At 47.5% G+C, this 22,235-nt stretch overlaps 1 protein-coding gene across 8 annotated transcripts in view; it reads right to left on the bottom strand.

Moving 5' to 3' along the window:
* Positions 1 to 22,235, bottom strand: part of TCF20 (transcription factor 20) — a 132,113-nt gene that overhangs the window by 76,494 nt on the left and 33,384 nt on the right. Inside the window, exon 1 of one of the 8 annotated variants that reach the window (XM_069807074.1) lies at positions 1,771 to 4,364. The exons of the other annotated variants lie outside the window; for them this stretch is intronic. The gene's annotated coding sequence lies outside the window, so the exon portion shown is untranslated. Of the gene's footprint in view, positions 1 to 1,770; positions 4,365 to 22,235 lie in introns of those variants that run through there. 8 annotated transcript variants of the gene reach the window in all.

The raw sequence follows: 22,235 nt of genomic DNA, 5'->3' as shown, positions 1-22,235 counted from the left end.
CCCACTCGAGGATCCGAAACCACTTTTAAACCATAATAGGAGTAAAAGAGGTATTAAAGGTCAGGGTTAAGGTAACAGAGTTGTATGTCAGGCCTAAGCAAGGCAATAGGGTTAAAGAGTGAGGTTTTTCGTTCCCAAGCGTATTTTTAGGTTTCAGGTGCCCTGGGGAGGGGCAGGGAGGCTGTGGTAGGTGAAAGAAAGACCAGGAGGCTTTGATGTACTCCCAATACAAGTCAATGCTGGGATGTTGCACTGGGAGCACAAGCTGATGATACAGACTTCTGTGGTCATTTCTGAAATAAACCCTAAAAGAAAAAAAAGGGTTATTAAGTAGCTATTGGCTTAATGTCACCTGGAAAGTTGTATGGTTTGGGGTTTTTTTTTGTTTATTCAGCTGGAGAAATTTTTTTAACATCAACTTCTCAAAATTTAACACAACCTCAAACATGTTGGTAAATAAGCCAACCTCCCCACCCCCCCCAAAAAAAAGCTGTTATTTGTGTTTAAAATCAAATAATTTTTTTCTCCTTTTGAAGCAAGGCAGCTCAAATACTTGCACTGTGCTAATCATGCCTGAAGGCCAGGAATTTCGAGGGATAAGCCAAGGGCATAGCCACAGCCAAGTGAAGAAAAAAAAAAACCAACAAACCTAAACAGTGCTAATTGCAGACAACATTATATTTATAAAGTTATTTGAACTGCAGAGCCAAAGGAGAGACAGCTAGTGCTCCTCACAGTGTGTCCACTCCTCTCTCCAGCCTTCATCCCTGCCCTCACCGAGACCTGCAAAGCATTCCCCACCGCCACGCCGACCTGGAAGGGAGGAGAAAACAGCACTGCCATCACAGCCTGCCTTTCCCACAACCTGCCAGTGCAGCAGGAGGGAAATCTGTACGTGGACCAAGTGAGAAGCAAGGAGGAAACGATCCAGATTCCCGCCACGAACCGGCTGGCAGGTATGTTCGTGGCTTGCTGCTGCTGGACGGCGGGAGCAGCCCACGAGTGCCCGAGATGCCCCGGAGGGCTAGCAACATGCACAGCAGCGCTGGAAGCCCGGCAGCGGGCAGGGGTGAGAGGCACTTGTCAGAGACTTTTGTAGCCCAGCGGCTCTATGCACTTCCAGCGTAAAACCCAGGCAGCCAGAAGATGCTCTTCCAGGTTGGAGCTCCTCCATGGCTGAAGCCTCCATTTCCACACCGAGTATGAATCCCAGCACCTTGAGGCATCACCCCAGCCCTGGCACAGCCACGGCACCAGGGAAGATTTCCCCTGTCGTTTTACAGCTTCTCTGTGCCAGTACAGCAATAAACCGGGCTGCAATGGAAGGAATAAATTCTCCTTCTGCCTCCGCTTGTGAGAGGGAGGGAAAAGGTACAAATTCCAAGCAGGGAGGTCCCCATCTGATCTCGTATCCTTCAGCAATTCTTGCTCCTTGTTTGGCCACAACTTTGCTACCGTTTTTATACTGACTGAATCTTCTTTCATCTTTTTTAATTATTTTTTTCCACCCTGCTGACCGTATGAGAGAAACCTCCACATTTATCCCGCTCCTCCTCTCTCAGGGAATCTCTCTCAACCTGCCCATGGCGGGCAGGCAACATGGCTGCCAGCGTGCCAGGATGCCAGCAAGGCGAGGAGGTGAAGGGGGGAGAGAGGGAGGCACAGGCGTTTGTTGGGAAGCAGAATAAAGAAGTGGGGAAGAGGAAGGAATCTAACACGCACACATGGACTAGCACAGGCTTGCTCCAACTTGGCCCATGATGCAATTACCTGACTTGGAGGCTGGCCAAGGCTCCCAGGCTAAGTCCCTCTGCACTTGTGCAAAGTGCTGTCAGAGCTGCTGGGACCACGAATAGTCAGGGCTTCAGCAGTGCATCTCATCCAAAAAGGAGAAAGAAAAAAAAAAAAGAGAGACAGGGCAGGGACTGAATGGGTTTATTTTCACACAACTGCGATTGTTTTGTTGATGCGGAAAGGTAATTAAAAAAAGTTCTGATTTCAAACGTGCCACAGAATTCCCAGAGCCCGGAGGCTGCTGCTTAGAGGCAGATTAATCACACTGAATTCTCCATCTAGATATTGCATGCACTCCAAACTCCCACCGCTAATAGCTCTAATATTCTCCTCAGCGTGTGCATGCTGCTGGTGTTATGTTCCAGGAATATTAATTCCCCAACTCAAGCTCCTTTCGCTTGCGCATGTACCCTAAAGGCTTGCTGCCGGGCACCAGGAGATTATGGAAAAGAGAAAACAGGGCTAGAGGAGAACCAGGGTGCAAAGGTACTGGCTGGAACTCCTCAAAGAAAGTCATTAATGTTCTTTGGATAAGCAAGGCGTCCAAATAAAATCTACCTGAAGGCCAAGTTCTTTAAACAAAGACAGCCAACTACACACGCACAAGATGGTTGAAATTAAAATGAGCTCCCGATGCTGGCTTTGTGTTACCCACTCCTGCTACCCTGAGACTTGCCCAAAATTTCAGTCTTATTAATTGTGAGCTCTGAACTAGGGGTTTCATTTGTGTCTTCTGCTGGTGTCTTCTCCCAGCGCCCTTTACCCCCAAGCAAGGCTGCATGCATCTGAACTTTTGCTGCCACACGCTAGTAACAGCAAAAATATAGGAGGTTGTAGTGCAAGCATCCAAAGAGCAGGTAGAGCTTTACACAGCAAGCCCCTTCTACCCCTAGCAAAACTGACAGGCCAGTAGGTTCACAGTCCAGCTCAAGGTCCCACTGCATGTCGGGGACCAGGAGGTGCATCCCTGGGATCCTCGTCCCACACAGGAAAACAGAAAAGGCGAGGACGAAGGCAGGAGAGAAACACGTAATTTTTCTTTGAATTCAAGTAACTGCCATTCCTAGTAAGCAGTTCAGTGTGTGTGTGATCTATACATATGGCCAAAAGGCCAGCTGCTAAGGTTTAAAACCAATGCACACTTGAAAAGTACCATTTAAGATGCCTATGATGTAATTTACAAAGCTGCTAAATGCCCAAAGCTCCTAGTGCTGTTCAGCAAAGACTGCAGGCAGTTGCCAGGTTAAAACACAGTTCCCTGAAACCAGCCACACCAGGACTCTGGAAACCACCACGCAGAAGACACCTCAAAACGGATGGCGCTGGTCATGCTTCCATTTAGTAGGATTACTGGCATGACAAGAAGCTGTCATGGGCATGATTTTCTTTGTCAAGCAGTCAAAATATGTATCTCTGTGTAATATAAATCAGCATGCCTATGTCAGCGCTGCAAAACAAAAGGGAGTTTGCCCCTTTTGTGGCAGGCGTTTCTGATAACCATACCAGCACGGTACCTGAGCCATAGGTTAATTTGGATGTACAGACCAGTCCATCAGCTGTTTTCACAGCTCAGAACACCTTACCTAGTCTCTGGACTAAAACCTGTAACACCACAGGTGCACAGGCGTAGGTAGGTGGTGGCCCTCTCCACAATCACTGCAGGTCAAATAGAAAAGGCAACACTTTTATGGCTAAATACTTCACAGGGCGCTGGTGGTGGTGGGAGGGAGACGCATTAGAACAGAGACATTTTTGAAGCTTCCTCTGTTTGCTGTATATCATGCAGGTCTACAATTACACATGTGCCTTGAACTCTCAGCCGATTCCTTAAACTTGGCTCCTGCTGCAGGGAGGGGGAGGATGGGACTCCAACCCAGGCACCGCCTGCGTAAGGCCCTTGGGGCTTAACTCTGCTGTAGTGGAAGGGGAGAGGCATGGGCTTCCTCCACTGTGATAAACTGAGGGAGGCATTGCTCTGTGTAGCTTAGGTGCAAATCTGTGATCCTCTTTCTCTCTTTGTACACAAAGAATGAAGCTGATAGCGAAGCTGACATCTAAATCCTCACTACTGCACATCTGAGATAACCCCAGTTGTTTTTGTTTTTCAAACTCAAACATATGAGAAGGGAGAAAGACAGAAGGATTTCAACCCTCGCCAAACCCTGTCACCAGCACCCTGAGTTACAGATCTACGAACTCTTACATGGGATGAGGGCTCTTTGCTTTTATCTCCCTGTGCAGCGCATGTCCTCAGCCCTTTGCAAACAGATGTTTTGCCCTCCAAAAGGGAAAAGAGGCGGGGGGAAGGAGTGAGCAAGCACAGGGAGGGGGAGAGAGAGAGCATGAGCAAGAATGCTGTCTGCAGATGTCAATCAGGACTTCAGTCTAGGTCTAACCTGTCAGTCCTGCAAAAGGAGGATACATGAATTTTCTAGTTGGATAGTCAGTATCATCAAATAAGAAAATTGTGAGGTTTAGATTGTAATGCAGTCTCACGTTCAGTAAGAAGGCCTTGCTACATGGAGATGATGTGGGACTGAGGAGCCTATTCCTAGCACGTTAAAAATTAAAATTTCACTACAAATATCCTAAAGAAATGGTCAAAAATAGTACAGCATTTCAGACCATTTTTGTAGAGCATGGTAATATTGGCAAGGGGGAAGTGATTGTAGGTAGAATACTGTCAGGTTTGAGGAAAGCTTTCTCTGCATTTTAAAAAATTATATGAAGGAAAATATTCTTGGGAATGAAGAGTCTAATGATTACATGTATATAGAGAGTGTCATCTCTATCTTGGCGTTTAGCAGAAATCAACTCCCCCACACCAACACCCTCCCCTCCAGCCACCCACCCTGATATTCTTCTTCACCACTTCCCACCCATTAACCCAGTACCTGCAGTGCAGTGTTCAAGTGGGACTGGCGGAGCTGCTGCCGCTGTCATCTCCTCGGAGCTGGCAGTCACCTGCCAATCTCGCCCCCACTTCCTCCTCCCTCCTGCTCCCCCCCACCCCTCGTCAGTGCAGCTTTCCCTGGGGATAGATCACTCTCCCCCCCCCCCCTTCCAGCAGCCTGACAAATAACTACTGTTAACTCAATAATATCCCCCTCCAAGGTTTTTAATTACCAGCTGTCCGCAGGGCGCAAGACTCGCACGTACAGAGAGAAACGGGCCAGAGAGGGAGGCTAGCAACAGGGGGTCGGAGAGTTTGGGCTGATGCAGGCTTCATGCTGAGGGACAGGCTCCTTGTCCTCCATCCACATGGCAGGGCTGGCACAGGCAACCTGCAAACCCCCGTGGGATGCTGCTGCCCTGGCAGCGGGCGCAGGCATGCCGGCAGGTGCGGGGTGGGTAATGTGCCACTGTATTATTTGGGGTGGGGGGAGGGGGATTTGGTCCTGCAAGGGCTGATGCGGAAAGCTGCTCCTGCAGGACAAGGGGGGGCTCTGCTACACCAGCTGAGGAAGCACCATCCAGGAGAGCGTTTGTTTATACGGCATTTTAAATGGGAACCAGAAAAAAGGGGGGGGAGGGGAGAGAGGAAAAAATCAGGTGCATTTCTGTTTGTACATCTTTAGCAAATACATCTATCTTTTCACATATGAAAAGGCCTTTTTTTTTTCTTTGCAAGACAATAGTCTTACTTTGCCACTTTTCTACCAAAAATTCATGGGTCTGTGGCCTGAGAGGCTTTTTCTTAGCTTTGTATTAAATGGACTAGGCTTACTGAACTTTCAAACAAGCTCTCCACCTAGTATTTGTTTGTTCACACCCATTTACACTCCCTTGATTTTTAACAGGTCTGAATAAGGCTTATATTTTTAAATAATCGGTTAATGAAGTTTTATCTGAATAGTCATAAGCCTATTAGTGCTCAAGTTGTCCATCGAATCCCCCCTCTCCCCACAGAGGTTAAACAAGACCAGAAATCCTTTTGTACTCCAAATAACATGCTGGGAAGAAGCAAAGAAGGATAAAAAAGCCCAAGCCCCACATTTGGGCCTTTTTAAATTATAAAGAGACATTGGAAAAGGAGCATATATGCAAGGCTTCCCTCCCCCCCACTTCTTCTCCTCCTCTCCCTCCTTTGTAGGTCACCTTTACTATGAAGACATTGATGCTTCAAGTCTTCATTTGCTTAAACCAAGAGAGTAAGTTCTACACCCCAGTCAGGTAACTGCCGGACCCCCAGGCGGGTGATGAAGGAGAAGGGGCATCCATCCGCATCCCAGCAACCGGGAAGGAGGCATCCTGCATGGGGCGAGGACTGGGTCCTCCACTGCAGGAGTGGGGCAGAGGGGGCTTCCCTGGGAAGGGGCAGGCGCTTTTGGAGGAGGACAAGTTTGAGGGCATGGCACCAAACATGCTGGGCTCGGGTGGATGGGGAACAGACAGACCTGTTGTGCTGAGGGATGCCCCGGACGCCGGCCTCCGCACCCCGGGAAGGGCTGAGGGCAGCAGTCAAGGGGGAGAGCGTGGCAGCCGGGGCCTAGGAGCCCTTTGGCAGCCGCCCCTCCGCCCCCGGGGAGCATCCTGGCAGGCGAGAGAGCCCCCGCTCCCCTGAAATAAACAGCAGCCTTCCCAATGCTTCATTAAACTAACACAGCTTCCCGCCATTGCCCCGGCAACCGACACAGGCCTCCTGTTTGCCAGCTGGGGGAATTAAAGGCAGCCTGGCAGCCAGCCCCCAGCTCCTCTGAAAGCTCCCCTTACACTGTCAGAAAGCATCCCCAGGCAGGGGAGGGGGCCAGGCGACCCCCAAGGTGCCACCTGAGATGGGAGGAGTCCTGCCTGCCCCCACTCTGGCAAGCTGCGGTCCCCAGGGAGCCAAGGACACCACGACTGGCACTGGTGCTGGAGGGCAACACAAAGCTGGAGGGCTTGCCAAAACGATTCCTGGACTGGAAAAGGACTGAATAACCCCCTGGATGGTCCAATGGTGCAAAGATGGACACTACTCCCCATCACAGCATCACCTCTGTCCAAACGTGATCAATAGTTCACACTAAGTAGCAACACACTCCTCTTGCTGCCCATCCACCAGCTGAGTGAGCGAATTACATCCTCTTGCCCCTGGTTTTCTTCCTTTCTCAATCCCATATGCCGTGAGGTAAGCCTCAGCGTGAGCCGCCCGCTCCTATCGCCCCCTTGGTAGACGCAAGAGAGGCCACAGAGGAGAAGCTGCCCCATCCTTCGGTGCTCACCCTTAGGAGAAAGCTGACTTGGGAAGAGCTCCGAATGAAGACATCAATGTTGTACCGGTCTTGAGCACACGGACGCCCTCCTGCCCCTCTGCCTGCTCTCAGTCCCTCCATTAAAAACGGGCAGACGGTCCCTTCAGGCAAGGCAGAGATGTCCATCCACACAGCCTCAGAGGAGGAGCTTGTTATGCTGCCCAAATCCCAAAATTAGATCCACTGGGCTGGTGTGGGTGCAATGTGCCAGCTGCTTCCAGCACCTTCCTCCCGCCACCACCCCAGGCCACCAAGACCACAAAGGAGGTTTGCCAAATTGGTGAGGAGAGGAAAAACACCTCGCTTCACAACAGCAACAAATAAAGGAGCACTATTCACTTGCTTGGGCATCCACATCTGTTTTGTCCTGTTTTCCATGACTACTGGCTGTGAGTAGAGGTCTCACAGGGAGGAGTGTTAAGTATTTATTCCAGCTCTCGGTTTTGTCAGCTTCTGATGCCACCAACGTGTTTCGATTCTGCTTGGAAAACTACATTGCTTTTTTTTTAATCCAGGGATCCCAAAACAACCCTGCAAAGGTACCTCCAACCTCATCAACAGCACCCTAGCTTTCCATAGCTCTGCAGCACACGTTTCGTAACAAACTTAATTCTGTCCGGAGAGACCCACTCCAGTCCTGCCTCTGAACAATTTGTATGCCCTACTCCTCTCTTATTTTGTGATAATATTTAGCTTTGTGAAATACTACTTAGCTACACTTTTCAGAATTAAGAAAAAAAAAGAGGAAAATAAAAAAATAAGAATATTCCAGATTCTAGCCCCTACTCTGTATTGCACGAGAAGTGGCACATGGAAAATGCAGAGCTGTTTATAAGCATTAAATAACACTCTCTAGCAATCTTGTAGGGACAAACGTAAAGGCAGCACGTCCAAGCAACACTACAAAACTTAGCCCAGAGACCCCATCTCAGTGACAGAAGACAGCACTGTAGTTTAAGGGTGTCTGAGCAAATCTTGAGCAGAGGCAACTAAGGGGCAGGAAAATATAATCAAACACCTTCCTTCGGTCCAAAGCTCCCAAAAAGAATTGTTACAGACCGTGAAAGGGTAGTCTCTGAGGTTAAGGGGAAAACATATGAACACTCTGACATCATTCACTGTATATTATAGTGACAGTGGGAAGAATATTGCCTCAGCTTTGATGGGGGATGCAGAGAAAAGGGGACACTTTCAGCTACTTGCAGGGAAATTGCAAGGGGAAGATGTGCGTGCAGACCACCGCAGGTAATAGCCATTAGACTGGGAAGCCTGGTTAAAAGTTGCAGGCCTGCCAACGGTCCTGGTTTAGCCATGTGTCTCCTACTTCGGAAGTTTCTGATATTCTGGTTCTCTCCTTGTGCAGGGCTCTGACCTCTCAAAGAATCACACATACAAAAAAAAAAGGTTTCTAGTTCTTAAGCTTTTCTTCAAAGCAATAAGAAGTCAAATCCCAGAGACTTAAAACCAAACTCCTTCCCCCAAACAGAAACCAATTTATGTTTAAATCTCACTTTTTTCAGGTAGTGCCAGGGTGTGGAGGGAGAGGAGGCTGACAAGTCTTGAGGCAAAGGGACACCTGCACCAATCTGGACTGCTCTGTGCCCTGTCCCCATCTCTCCAACTGGGAAGCTCTCGCAGCCTGCTGTTGCCAAACCCACTTTTGTTTTTTCCATGCTCCTTGCTAATTAAACCTTCAATCAGGTCTGCCTCTCCTCCCACCTGGACTAGCTCAACTCCCTGCTCTCAGATTTTTTTCATTCTTCCCCAGACCCAGGAGATGTCAGTTTCTGGAGCCTCAAAGCTCCCGGAGGATGGGGTGAGTACAGAGCCGTCTCTTGGCTCAGGTGAAACATGGTCCCCCTCTGCCTGCCATCCTCCGGGGCTGGATTTCAGAGCAGAAGAGATTGCCGCCAGCAAGCCAAAGGCGCGCAGGGGTAGGCGAGGTGCTGGTCTCCATGCGCGCACCGCGTCCTCCTTCCTCACTGCTGCCATACATGATTAATCATCCCTGAGACACGCCTGCTGCTTCCCTCTGGCTCTCCAACAACCACAACGGTGGCGGTAGCAGCAGTTGAGAGCAGAGAGACCTCCTCAGGTTCCCAGCCCTGGCCCAGCGAGCATCTCCCAGCTGGGACCTCTGGTCCTCACACACATCTCTCTCTTGCACGCACCGGTCTGCCTCACGGCCTTGCAATTAATCGCTCCCCTCCCCCCATTTTCAAACTCGGCTCGTCTCCCACCCCTCCCCCACCCCCCCACCCCCCGTCCATCTGTGTCTAATTGCATTTCATCTGTAGTCATTCTCTGGAAAACTCAGCGGGAAGGTGTCCAGGAGACTAGCACAGGCTTAAACACGCGCTTGACACGGGGAGCCGGGGGGAGGCCGGCTGCTCTGCCGGGGCAGATCAGGGCCCCGAGGGAGCTGGTCCTCTCCGCAGCCCACCTCTCGCCTCCCTGCTCCCAGCCCGGGCAGGGGATGGGGTGCCTGCCGGCAGGCAGGGGGCTGGCAGCCAGGGAGAGGTGGCAGGCAGCCAGGAAAGGCTGCTGAGAGCCAGCGGGGTAGAGGTGAGGCTGCTCAGATGCCAGCTCGTGCTCCACCACAGGAAGCGCTTGCTCCCTTCCTTCCTCCGCCGAGCACCGGCGGCCTGCCTGTGGGCTCTGCTAAGGCCAGCGCAGGGCAAAGGCAGGGTCCCACTGGCACGACCTGCAGCCAGCAGGATCCGGGGGCTCCCCTCTCTTCTGCTTTCCAGGACGCTGCCCCCTTCCCCATACAGGCGCTTTCCACTTGCATTACCGATGCTCCTGTCTTGTGCATGGCACACTTAAGCCGGCCACATCCCAGCTGTGTCCGGTGCGGTGCGCACAGCCCTGCCAGCCACACAGCTCCTCGGTCCCACCCCATCACCTTGCCACTGCTCTGATCCTGCACGGCCTCCTGTAAAATACAAACGTTAGCCAAGGGCTTGTTCACCCTGGGAAGGGAGCGATAAGCTGGGCTCTGAACAGAAAGCATGCCGGGCACTGCACACCAGCTCACGCCATCGCCACTCTTACTCAACACCACTGCAGCGAGCAGCTCAGCTCTTAGTTAAGTATGAAAAATGCCCCCACAAAATAGTCCAGAACTCACGCCATAAACTCACAACCCAGCTTACAGCGTGCCAACTTCCCTGCATGAACAAGTGTAAGTGCACAGTGGTTTTACACTGCAAGCAAGGTTTCCTCCTGCAGAGGTGGGCCCCGAACGTGGGCTATTTAAGGTTTTAGACCTCAGGTAGAAGATCTGCAGTCCAAGGGCTGGACACAGGCCGTGAGTTCATTTTGTGTAGGCTGGAGCCACACATCTTCACACATCACTGCTGGGTAACACGAAGGTATGGGCTGACGTGTGGCCGTCCGAAAGGCCAGCTTGGCTCTCAGCAAGGGAAAGGTTCTCCACCTTTTCTGCAAAGAGACAGTCTTCCAGCTGTGGGAAGGTAGGGTCTGAACTACTAACCCATGTAACACCACCTTAAGCCTCGTCCGTTTCCTGCCGAAACTTTAAATATAAGAATTCACAGCTCTGATAAGGGTGACAAATTTATTTTAGTAGGCCAGCAACTTAGACCCAGACAAATATTTTTCCTTTTTTTTTCACCAACCAGCCAGCAACTCTGCAGGCAGATCTGCTTCTATCCAGGCGAGTGGTGAGGAGAGAGGTAACTCCCAGGCTTTTCCTTTCACTTGCCTTCCATTGACAATGGCTACCCACCAAAATCAGTCCAAGAGATGCAAACACAGAAGTAAGCAACTGAGTTACTATGACTAACAAGTTACCATTTGCCAGCTGAGTCACAGTAACACTGAACCAACCCAACCTCCTGATGGTTTAACCAAACATTTTACTACTTAGTGCAATGAAGAAGGATCACAGAGTCAAACTACTATTGCCCAGATGACAACTACTTATCTCATTGTGGTAAATCAACTTGCTGGCAATCGTCTGTTTCAGACATTTTGATCTGCCAATATCAGATTGAGTCGAACCTTTTGGTTCCACCAAATGCCACAAGCCAAATGCATTTCTGCAGTACCATTGAAATGCTGTTTGTGGTGAAGATGCAAAGAACTACTAGATTTTTACCATTTTAAGCCCCTTCTTAAGACAATTATTCTAATGAAAAGTGCCATATTGAAGCTGTTCATCTCCAGAAGCAGATTCAACACAAACCTATATAAATATATCTTTAAATAAGCACAAAAATTATCCTGTCTCCTCTCTCTTTCTTCCTGGGTATTGGACACCGAACTGAGAATTCCAGAAGTCTGGGTTCAGTTCCCAGTTTTGATGCAGACCTTCTGCACCATCTCAAACCACACAACACCATTCTTTATGAAACTATAATATGGGGACGCTACTAGTTTTGACACAAAGCAAGGTAGAATACATGCATCACTGCTTGTAAAAAGCTCTATACAAAAGACAAGGGTTGTACAAATAACTAAATATAAATATACACAACAGATTTACCACTGTCCCAGAACTCTGACTTTGTAAGGTGGTCTATAGAGAAGGGTATTTTCCTGATGCTTTACCCATTAATGAAAACAAGTACCTGTGAGAGAACAGACAGCACTCCATCTGCAGATTAATTTTATCTGCTTTCAATGCTAGTTCAGAGCCAGCACATGCTGGGAGTAAACAAAATCCGTTACAAGACAACAATTTGTGACAAATGAGAGCAACACATGGACTAAAGACCATTGAACAAGTCCCCATACGTGTCAACATCACAGAAACTACCACCATCCTTCTGAACTCTTGCAGAGGTCAGGAATTGGGCAAGACACAGAAACTTACCTGGCCTCCCGCTGCTAGCAGCACTCTGCTCTGTGTCAACACACATCCTCCAAGCTGGCAGAGGAAGTTTTTACTGGCATTGTCTAAACTGTATCATTACAGTGCAAGGACTGTCAACCCTGTCTCTTTCATCAGCACAGAGTTCTCCTTATCAGAGAAGAGAAGCACAAAAGGGAGAGAGAATTACGTACACACGAGCAGTGTTTCTCCAGTGCTCAGCATAAAAATCTAATCAAAATTGTACCAGAATGGTGATGTGAAAAGCACCCTGCCAAGTCAGTAATAAATATAAAATTCATATCTTACATTTCCACAATATATCACCTCTCATCCCACAGTACTTTACACATTGTTGGGACTCTGATGAATCCCCAAATCAGAACAGATTTGTACTGGAATCTAACATTTCTGTTGGCTTCACATTCATTCAAATTACACCCTTAAGCGAGAGTAGGATAACAGGCACTTAAAATGGCCCCTTGAATGCAGCGGCAGCCATTTTAAACAGGGTCCAACTCCTTCCAGCTGCCAGACTCATTCCCTGAAGTTCGTCCCTCCCCGCTCCCATCCCTCTCACTCCCTGAGTCCCGCACTCAGTCCTGTTCCCCCTCCCATCCACCCTCTGGCAGAGAAAAGACAAAGTGGTATTTTTAGGGTGCATAAACACCTGGTTCACCCCAGTAGGCCCCACCGATGACACCCTAACTCCAAACGCAAACCATCTAATTCTGAAGACTGCAGCCACTGCAACCTGAACAAGCTTCAGTGTAAAAGACAATAAACCCCTACCTTCTCAGCTTTCAACCTTCCCAAGCAATACCACAGCACAGAGGTTATACACAGCATCTGCAGAGACCAAGAACTATGCGTTGTGCAGCCAGCAGCAGTAACAGCTTCTCCTTTTTGTGAAGACCTCATAAATTGGCAGAAAAGTAGAGGTGACAAGGAGTGAAAAGTCATAGTCCTCTTCCCTGTGGCTCATTATCCTAATACCCATCACCAAGTCCTTCCTGACAGATGCATTTGCCAACAACTCTGATGGGAACATTCAGCAGTGCTGTTCTTTCTCATCCTATTAACATGCCTATATGACAAAAAACTGTGCCCATTTTTGACCCAAGGATTTCACCTTCTGAAAGACAGATGCATAAAAGACAGGAGGTGTTAGAAAACCCTGGGGAACACTGCAAGTGTTAATAGCAGTAGGTACCTTAAGACAGAAGTGCTGATGGTAGTCCTTCACGCATCATACCATACCTGATCATTGCAGGTCTAAATAGGGAAAGCATCTTCTAAAAGCTCAGCTAACACTAAGGTGTCTAAACAAAGACCAGGTTTTCACGACTGCTCAGGAGCCATGAGCGGTAGGTGTTCAGTTCTTCTAATTTCTGAAGTTGCCTCTAATGAGACAGAGATGATCTAAAACTCCTCTGCCTCATCACTAGTGGTAGCACAGCTAACTAGGAATGGCAGCAGTGAAATGCATTGCAAGGTTTCCCTTTTGTCAATAAGGTTTTGGAGATCTTCATAATTTTCATATTCGTATCTATTAACTTCTTTGTGGCACTGCCTACAAACCAAGTATTTGGGGAAGAAAAAACCCTTGGAAGCCACAACATGAATGATTTAAAGTAGTCCATCCAAAGAAGGAAAAAGGAGCTACTAATACTTGGGAGATGCTTCCAAAAGGAGGTACATGATAACAGTAGGAGTCCTCTGTAGTTCCAAGCACATTTATCTGCATCTACGCTGATGAAATCAGGACAGTTATTTCACCTCTGGCAGCAGAAACACAGCTGCAGCACACTCCAGAATCAACTCCTGATATTAAAAAAAACCCACAACCCACAATGTCATTTAGCTTTACAATGAAACGATAAACTATGCATTGTTTGTCCTCCTTTTTTCCTAGTATAGATAAGGCCCTAGAACAGCATCACCCAAACTGTGGTCCACAGGTCACTGCTGGCCTGTGAAGCATAATACACGGTCCGTGCAGCACGCTATCTGCAAACAACACTCAGTGTCTTTTTGCTCGTTATAAACACTGAATGTTTTTATGTCTGTGTGACAGATAAGCATTTATATCTAAATGTAAAACATCATCCAGAGTGCACCTACTTTGACCAAAGTGAAGAGACAGTATGAGACCCTTCCTGAGAGAGCCAGCCGTCACAACTGAAACATCAGCATTTTTTATTCACAGTCATTGCAATGATGCAGGCGCAGGAGATGCAGGATGCATCAGTGGGCAGTCTCCTGGAGAAGACTGTTGTAACAGAGCTACTTCTGTGTACAGGTGGGCACTGCTGCAAGCAAATAGCTGCGCTGGCTGCATGTGCTTGCAGTATTATTAGCAGCCTTTAGAGCTGACAAGCCTCAAATTATTTTGGTTGCAACCATACCTGAAAGCTGGTATTTAACTCTGGTTTAAAACTCCTGAAAAAAATCATGATAACATAGAAGGTTGCAGAAGAGCAACAAGTACATTACCAAGAACCAGAAATCAATTTACAAACACAAGGACTAAATATGAGAGCTTGCTAAGCAATGGCCAATGAGCTGGGAACTGAACTGTCTACAAACCTCTGACAGGCACAAACAAAAAAGGGGATTGTTCAATGCTACCTGGACTATGCTCAGGTCCAGTGGAAACCAAGAAAGAAAAAACATAGGCCTGTTGCTGCATGGGGAAAAGAGGACAAATCACCGTAACGGGGAGGCATATGGTCTCGTCTTCTCAGGAAAACATTGGAAGTGCAATCACTTGGGACAGCTAAAACTAAATTGAACACAAACACCAGAAAACATGTGGAAGAAAGTATCACATCTACTGTGTTTTGATCATGTGTAGAGCTAGGTAATCAGATCAGTGAGGTGGGTTTTTTTGTTGTTGCTGGCTAAAGGATATTCAATTCCACAGCTGAACAGTGACTTACTCTTCACTTCCACCTTGCCACTATCTACCCAGGCTCCAGTGTGGGACGGTCCCTGTCACACAGGAGTGTGACACACCTGTACCTACAGTAACGTACAGTGCAAGAGGCTTCAGGCAGAACCTCCACTCTTGACTCTATGAGGATAAACAAATAACCATGCTGAATCAGGCTGGTTGGTTGTTTTGCTTAAAATGTATGTACTTCAACAAGTAATTAATATTTTGAGTAGAGAAGGCCTTTGTTAAAGATTCACCACATTCACCCCTTCAATTAAGGTTTTAAATGCTCACATTCATAAATTCATTTACACCTCCCACTTGTCCTTCAGCAATGCCAGAAAAGACCAGAGTTTACATTCCTGGCGCCTCAAAGATAAAAGAGAAAGGAAAAATAAAACCAAATCCTCCAGAAAATAACAACAGAAAATACACCAACCAAATTAAAAAAAACAAACAAACAAAAAAAAAAAACCAAAACCAAACCTACCAGGTCTTTTATCCATCTCCAGAAAGAAGAAATGGTGTCCAAGCCGAGCTGTTTAGAAACCTCTCCCTTCTCACGTGCAACACTGCAGCTGTAAGATGAATTCAAGGAGCAACTCGGGCAACTGGGGCATCACCAGGCACCGGAGGAGAAGACCTGAGCCCCCCCAACCCGGACACGGGGCTGATAGGCCTCACCCTGTGGCTCTGCACCCCAAAGCGAGCAATGCGGAGAGGGCAGGTGTGGAGTGGGGGGGACCCGGCCTCCCTCAGTACCTGCAAGAGGGCCCGGACATTTCTGTGCGCACGGTGAACTCGGTGTACCCCGGCGATGGACAGGTACTGCAGGGTGGCTGGGATATTTGCATATGCTAATTGCAACGTCAAGGTGTTTGCACCCGCCACGCTCGCCACGCTCACTTCTTCAGGAGGAAACAGTGGCGGCGGGATGAGACTCTACCTGTGCGGTGCTGGTGACGTCACAGGCAGCTATTTCCAGCCCGGTTGCCATGGAAACCACCAGGCCCCCAGCACCAGTTAGCGGTTCAATATATAATTTACTTATTCTTTTTCACCTAAGTGATTAGGACTCAAAATACAGAAGCATCGCACAGACCCTTAAATTCTCCAATCATTTAATAGGAATTTCTTGAAGGCAAAAACCAGCCTGAAATACTGAGCTATGCACCCTCCAGGGAAAAAAAACCAGGCAAATAAAAGCCTAAAACAAGAAAAAAAACCCACCAATCCTCCCCCCCGTCCCCTGCCCTCCCAAGTTTCAAGGGAGACAAATGCTGCAGCTCCTGGAAGATTTCACAGGCCTGTCACCATCTGAAGGAGACAAGCCGATGGTGAAGGAGGAGATAAAAGCCCAACACAGGAGCTGCTGTGTCTGGCAGGGCCTTTGGTCCATCCCGCCTGGCACACCACATCCCATCGTGTCCCGCAGGCAGCCACTGCCCAGCGCCGCTGACAGCGCAAGGCATCTGCCCCGTTCTGTGCCGCTGGTGATGGGTGGCAGCAGGACCCCCTGAAAGTCTCTTCTGGCTCCTACAGACGACCATCGTGCATTAAGGAACAAGTCTCTCCTCCTTATTAATCTTAGCAGCAGCAGTTATGAGTGCTGCTAGTCAATGCAACACCAACCAGAGCCCTGGGGAAGGCAGCCGCTCTGTCTCCACCCCCTCTTCCAACCCAGGATTGCAGCGGTTGCCTGTATTTTCCACAACTTTTTTAACTAGTGCTGCGGTCAGAGGTGAGGTGATTTCTCTGCTTTTCCACTGCCTAATTAGTCACTGCAGAAGCTTGTGCAACACCCAAAGGTTACGCTTCAACACACTGGTCCAGTGAGAGAAAATACAAATACTTTTACTGGGAGAATTTTCAAGTGATTCATCTATCTTCAGGTAGTTCTGAAGTACCAGTCTTAATGTTTCTTATTGTGCTTCACTATGTTTTCAACCAGCCTCTTTCAAAATGGGAAGTTTTAAACATTAATTTAGGCAACCAGCTGCTCTGTGGCCAAACCACGTGGTCTGGCAGAACAATAGGAACAGCAGCACTCCCCAGCCCCCCCGTTTCAACCCAGCATGGGCCACCCCACTCTTATTTCCCGAAACAAGTCATCACAAACCATCCCCACTGCACCTCTTCTCCCTGCCGCTCCTTCCTCACATGCAGAGCTCGCGGTGGGGAAAAGAGGACAACCACCACTGAGACCCAAACAAACAAAAACAGAGGTGTTATTGGGCACAGTTTTAAACCAGGCACATTATTCCCTAAAGAGTAAAAGAAGAAAAAAAATCCACAGACAATAACCTTTCCATAGTTACTTTTTGTTGATGTTCTTAAATGCTTTACATGTTAGGAAGTTCTCATCAACAGCACAGGACTACAATTTGAAAGCCACCAAGACAAATTGGCAGGAGACCGTGCCAAGCCATTAACACTTTCAAGAGTTCAAGGGGCTATTTTCTAGGGAAAGGAGGGTGGTATCAGACAACAGTATGACCTCAAGAGCCAATTTTAGAGGTCTTCCTACTCCATATCATTTAACGTGAAAATTTAGAGTCGTCACATGCTTAAAAAAAAGCATTATTTTGCCTCAGGTTTAGAAACATGGGGTAATGCCTCAAAAGTAAAAATCAAATAAATGTAATTTGTAAAGCTAAACTGACCTGAACAAATCTTTTTCCTTATTCCCTCCCTTTTCTTTCTTCCAAGTCCTTGACTCAACCCATCTTTCTCCAAACCACTGCTTTCATTTGTGCTCCACTTCCTTTCCTTCTTTGATTTGCAGCATCTCCTTTCTTCTCACCCTTTGCATAACCCTCCACATTCCCCACAGCTCAACACCAGCTTCCCTCTGGTACCCCTTGCTCTGAACTTCCTCTTCCTTTTCTCCCATTACTGTCACTGGTCCCTTTCTGTCCCTTCATGCTCTCACCCTAATTCTGCTGGGTCACAGGGTGCTTCCCTCCTTCTCTAATATTAGGATCTGGTGCATGCTCCACCAAGTCAACTATATTAAACAGCCACAAAACCTTTGAGAGTTTACCAAGTGCTACCCTGATTTCAAAGCTAACGGAAATAAAAGATAAATTTATAAGTGACTGAGCAAAGACCACATGGAAAGTCAGTAGTATCGGCTGGAATAAAATGCAGAATTAGGCTGATCTGTACTTGGGTCACTTCATTGCCAGAACTGGATCACACCATTGACAAATCAAAACAGATTTATGCCAGGTCTAAACCAGAAACAGCCACTGAAAAAAATAATGTCGTTTGGCTGTACATCGAGAAAAAGGATTAAAAAGATGATTAAATGTTTCTATTTTGGAAAAAAAAAAAGAAAAAAAAACAAACAACAAAGAATGTCTTTAAAACCCCTTTGCTACAGCAGCTCATTTAATACAGGGAATGAGGCAAGAAAAACATGTTGCAGTGACTTTAGCTATGGGAAAATGACTGATACTTTGGATCAAGCTGACAGCTGACTTAAGAGTTTTTGCTAGGGCTAACATCTTCCTTCTCCACACAGCCTACAGTGGGGTCTGGCATGTCTCAAAACTCGAAAGAAAAAAAAAAAAAAAAGCCGCTGATTTCATAGGCAAGTAGCCTAAGAGGCTGTTTGGAGGATGAAGTCAACTACATATGGTTCTATTTATTTGTTTGTTTTGGGGTGGGGAGAGGGAGTCAGTGGCAAATTCTCAGCCCTAACAACCAGCTCACAATAAAAGCTTATGAAGTCAAGAGTTCCTCAAGGAAAAGAAACACTCTTAAAGTTTGTATTTATTACATAAATGCCAACATATTTGCAAGATTCCAAAACTCAGGCAGCATACAGCTTGAATGATTAGAGCGTTTCTCCTTAAGGCCACCATTTGAATCCAGCCCAGATAAACCGTAATCCAAAACTGCCTTTGGATAGCAGGTCAATAGAGTTTACACAAAACCCCCCTCTGTGTACGGAGGTGATACAAAACAGGTACACTAGGCAGGTCATGTCCTAATGCACACTTAGACCTCAAGACCACAAACGAAACACAGCTGCATTTGAATGCATGACCAAAGTTTTCTGCATTTTCTTTTAGTGGGGCAAAAAAAAAAAAAAAATGCCCCTAGGAAACACTGTACAAAAATATCCCTTCTCTGTGCTTTATGAATGAGAATTCACACAGAAAAAGGCAGGAAATGAGGTAAGGTTGCTTTTTCCCTCATACTCTATATTGTGACCGCAACGCTCACATACATTTCTAAGTTTAAGAATATAACCACATACTCGTATATAGCTGCATCTCATCCAAGTGCTGGTCACTTGGGAAAACTCTGAAATTCAAGAATTCTGTGACTCTGATCCTACAACCATTACCAGTTGGGAGCTAACATACATTTCTCTTTTTGTTCATCCTGAAGCTTTGAATTATAATTTGCTCATTAGCCTAATAAATATCTCATCGTTGTGTGGCCCGTAACAGCAGAAACAGCAGTTATTGTAACAGTTCCCCAATGCAGCAGAGTAAGCTCGTCTGACCTCAGCATCCCTCAGCACCTTAAGCAAACATGGATCCAGTATAGCCATGATCCTCATGGAGCTTTCCTGCTAACCCAGACGTAGCAAAGCAAGAGGTATGACTCTCCTCTCTCCAGAGTGCTCACAGGCTCTTCTCCAGTCACAGGAGAAATATCCCATCCCCAGAGGTGTTCTCCATCTGCTCCTGGTAAAATAAAAATTAACAATCTATGGCACAGGGGCAACACATGCTGTAAAAAAGGTTCACTAGCTCAAGTGCTTTGGCTGTGCTGAGCATTTCAGTTGTGACCAACATAATTTCCTGCCATTCCACTTTTCCCAGGCTGCCTCTACATCTGTCCTGAATCTATGTGAAACTCCTGTTTATACTTGATCCAGAGCCTGGCAAAAATTCCCTCTCAGAATGGAAGGGTAAGAAAACCAAGAGGTATTAACAGTTAACAGATTTTTATTTTTTTAGAAAAGCTTCTCAATACATATAAGAATGACCCCAAAATAATGAGTCTGATTTTGTTTGGGTTTTTTTTTTTTTAAAAAAAAAGCTGAGCTTGTGATTCTGATTCTGTTGAAACCTCCCCTGGCCCATTCCCAAAACATATGCGTGATGAGAAGAGCGATGACTCTCCCTAATGTACTAAACAGGGCAATTTTGGGACCTCCTCCAAGATCTCTCTCCATCTGTCCATCTCCTGCCCAGCAATTCATCGTGTCCCCCAAATCTCTAACTCCACTGTGTTCTCCAGCCCTGGCATCAGGTCCTGTCTCTGTCCCACATTAATCAGCTCACATTCCACCCCAGAGCAACAACTTCGCTCTTCCTGGAGTTGTCTCCTTTCACAGACTGACACCAGGGAAATTCTCCAGTTTTCCATTCCCGAAGCCAGGTGGTCCCCCGGGCACTAAGGGGCAGAACCCACTGCTTGCAAAAGGGAGAGGGGTAATGCTATGGCACAGATCTTTGTCTTCTGCTGCAAAAACAGGCATCAATTCCAAAGGGTGAGGCATCAAGTTCCGCCTCCCTTCTACACCGGCTCACACTAGCTCCAGTAGCCCACTTGTCCTGTTTCTCTTCGGGGTTACTTTTCAAGCAAGGCTGAACCTTCTAGCATCGGTTATCCGACCTAATTCAGTCCTGCTGAAATCCCATCACTTGCCTGCACAAAGTATGGAAAGAATTAGCACTGATCTTAGACCCCAGACTACCAATTGTCCCTGTACACAAAAGATTTAAGTACCGATGTTGCGCGTGCCCAGAGGAGGTGGCAGAAAGACTCTTCTGCCTGCAGCAGGTGAGAGACGGACCTGCAATCTTCCTGGGAATCCGGCTTTTCCCCTTAGCCTTCTGATTTACAGCGCAATCAATAGGTTTCTGCCCACTGCTGCCACCCCCTTTAGTTTCACAATTGATGGGCGGCAGCGCTCCAGCACTGTTGTGTTACAGACAAACTGTGAAATGCCACCGATGCAAGTGCTCAGCTGAGTCACACACGGTCAGCACAACACAACCGGGCCGGGCAGCGTCTTGGAAAGCTCTGCAGGGACCCGGCCGTGCCAAGGCAGCTCACTCCTTCCCATCAGCAGCCCTTGCCAATGCCATTTCTTGCCCCGCAGAACTTTTGCCAGCAGAAATTATTATCTTAGATCTCTCTCCCTCTCGCACATGTATATACACACATGCGCGCATCGCATCTGATCACTTCTCAGCCTGTGATACCCTCATCACACCCTCCTGAAGCTGGGAAATACTATTAAATGGGGATAACAGAAGAGGGCAAAGGGTAGAGGGAGACGAGTTAGCTAAATAAGCTGAAAACAAGTTGTCGGATAACATGTCGAGACAATCCGAGTCCTTACTTCTGCTGAGAGGGGCAAACAAGCCCCTCCTGCATCTTCACTCCCTCCCCTCAGCACATTTCCCTGACTCGATCTGGCTGGAAAATTATGTTTTTACCAAGTTAGTTTACCATGGCACACTTGCAGCAGTAACAAGGAATGTGGGAGGCAACTGGGTCCATTTTATTTGGCAACTGTGCTGATCTGTATCTACTTCAACCCACCACAAAGCCATGCCCTTATAAACACCATGACACCTGCAACCCAAACCCCAGTACTGCCTCATCTCAGACCAGTAGGTTTCAACTCCAAATCGTGAACGGTACAGGTTAAGTGTGACCCTGCTTCCATTCAGGTTCTTCCATCTGCTTTCCTTCCCCCAGCTCAGTCAGAAGGGGTTCAAGCCTAATTCCTGCCTTCCTCATCAGACACCCACAGCCAGAGCTTACAAAGGGAAGCCCTCTGGCACATCCTCTTCTGGAGATGCAGAGAAGCTAAACAACATCGTCAGCAGAGGCAGACTTGGGTTTGACATACAGCATGTTGAGTCCTTGTCCAGCACCTTTCCTCCAGTGTTATGGCATACCTTCTCTCCTTTCCCTGAGCTGCATGTGTTGTAAATGATACCGCATCCACAGCACTGCCAGTACCACTTAATATGAACCTGCAGCTTGACAAGCACTTATTTGGTGCATCGTATCAACAAGTACCTGGATCATAACTTGCCACCCAGTCCTGCTGCCCTTTCACCCTCCAACACCTTTTGAAGGCATTTTCCAGGAAAAACTTATCGCACACTGGCTTCCTAAGTCACACAGATGTAAGAATGCCTTAATAATGCTGCAGTAGATCGCACGCCTTTTCAAAGCTTTAAGAAAACAAAACACGAAACAAAACAAGCCTCTCCTCCCCCTCCTCATGGAAGGGCCCGAAGGCACAGCTGGATCCTGGCTGCTGGTGACAAAGCCTGTTTCCAAAGCCACTGGTGCTCACTCCTTCCCCCCTCTTGCTGTCCCCAGGCGTGACTGGGAAGCAGGATCTGTTTTGGTAAGGACAACCACCAAAAAAACACTGCCCACC

This window comes from Haliaeetus albicilla, chromosome 19, assembly GCF_947461875.1.
Source record: "Haliaeetus albicilla chromosome 19, bHalAlb1.1, whole genome shotgun sequence".
NCBI classification, from domain to species: Eukaryota; Metazoa; Chordata; class Aves; order Accipitriformes; family Accipitridae; genus Haliaeetus; species Haliaeetus albicilla.
The sequence above is the reverse complement of the archived record's forward strand: the minus strand, read 5'-3'. Positions and strand labels throughout refer to the sequence as shown.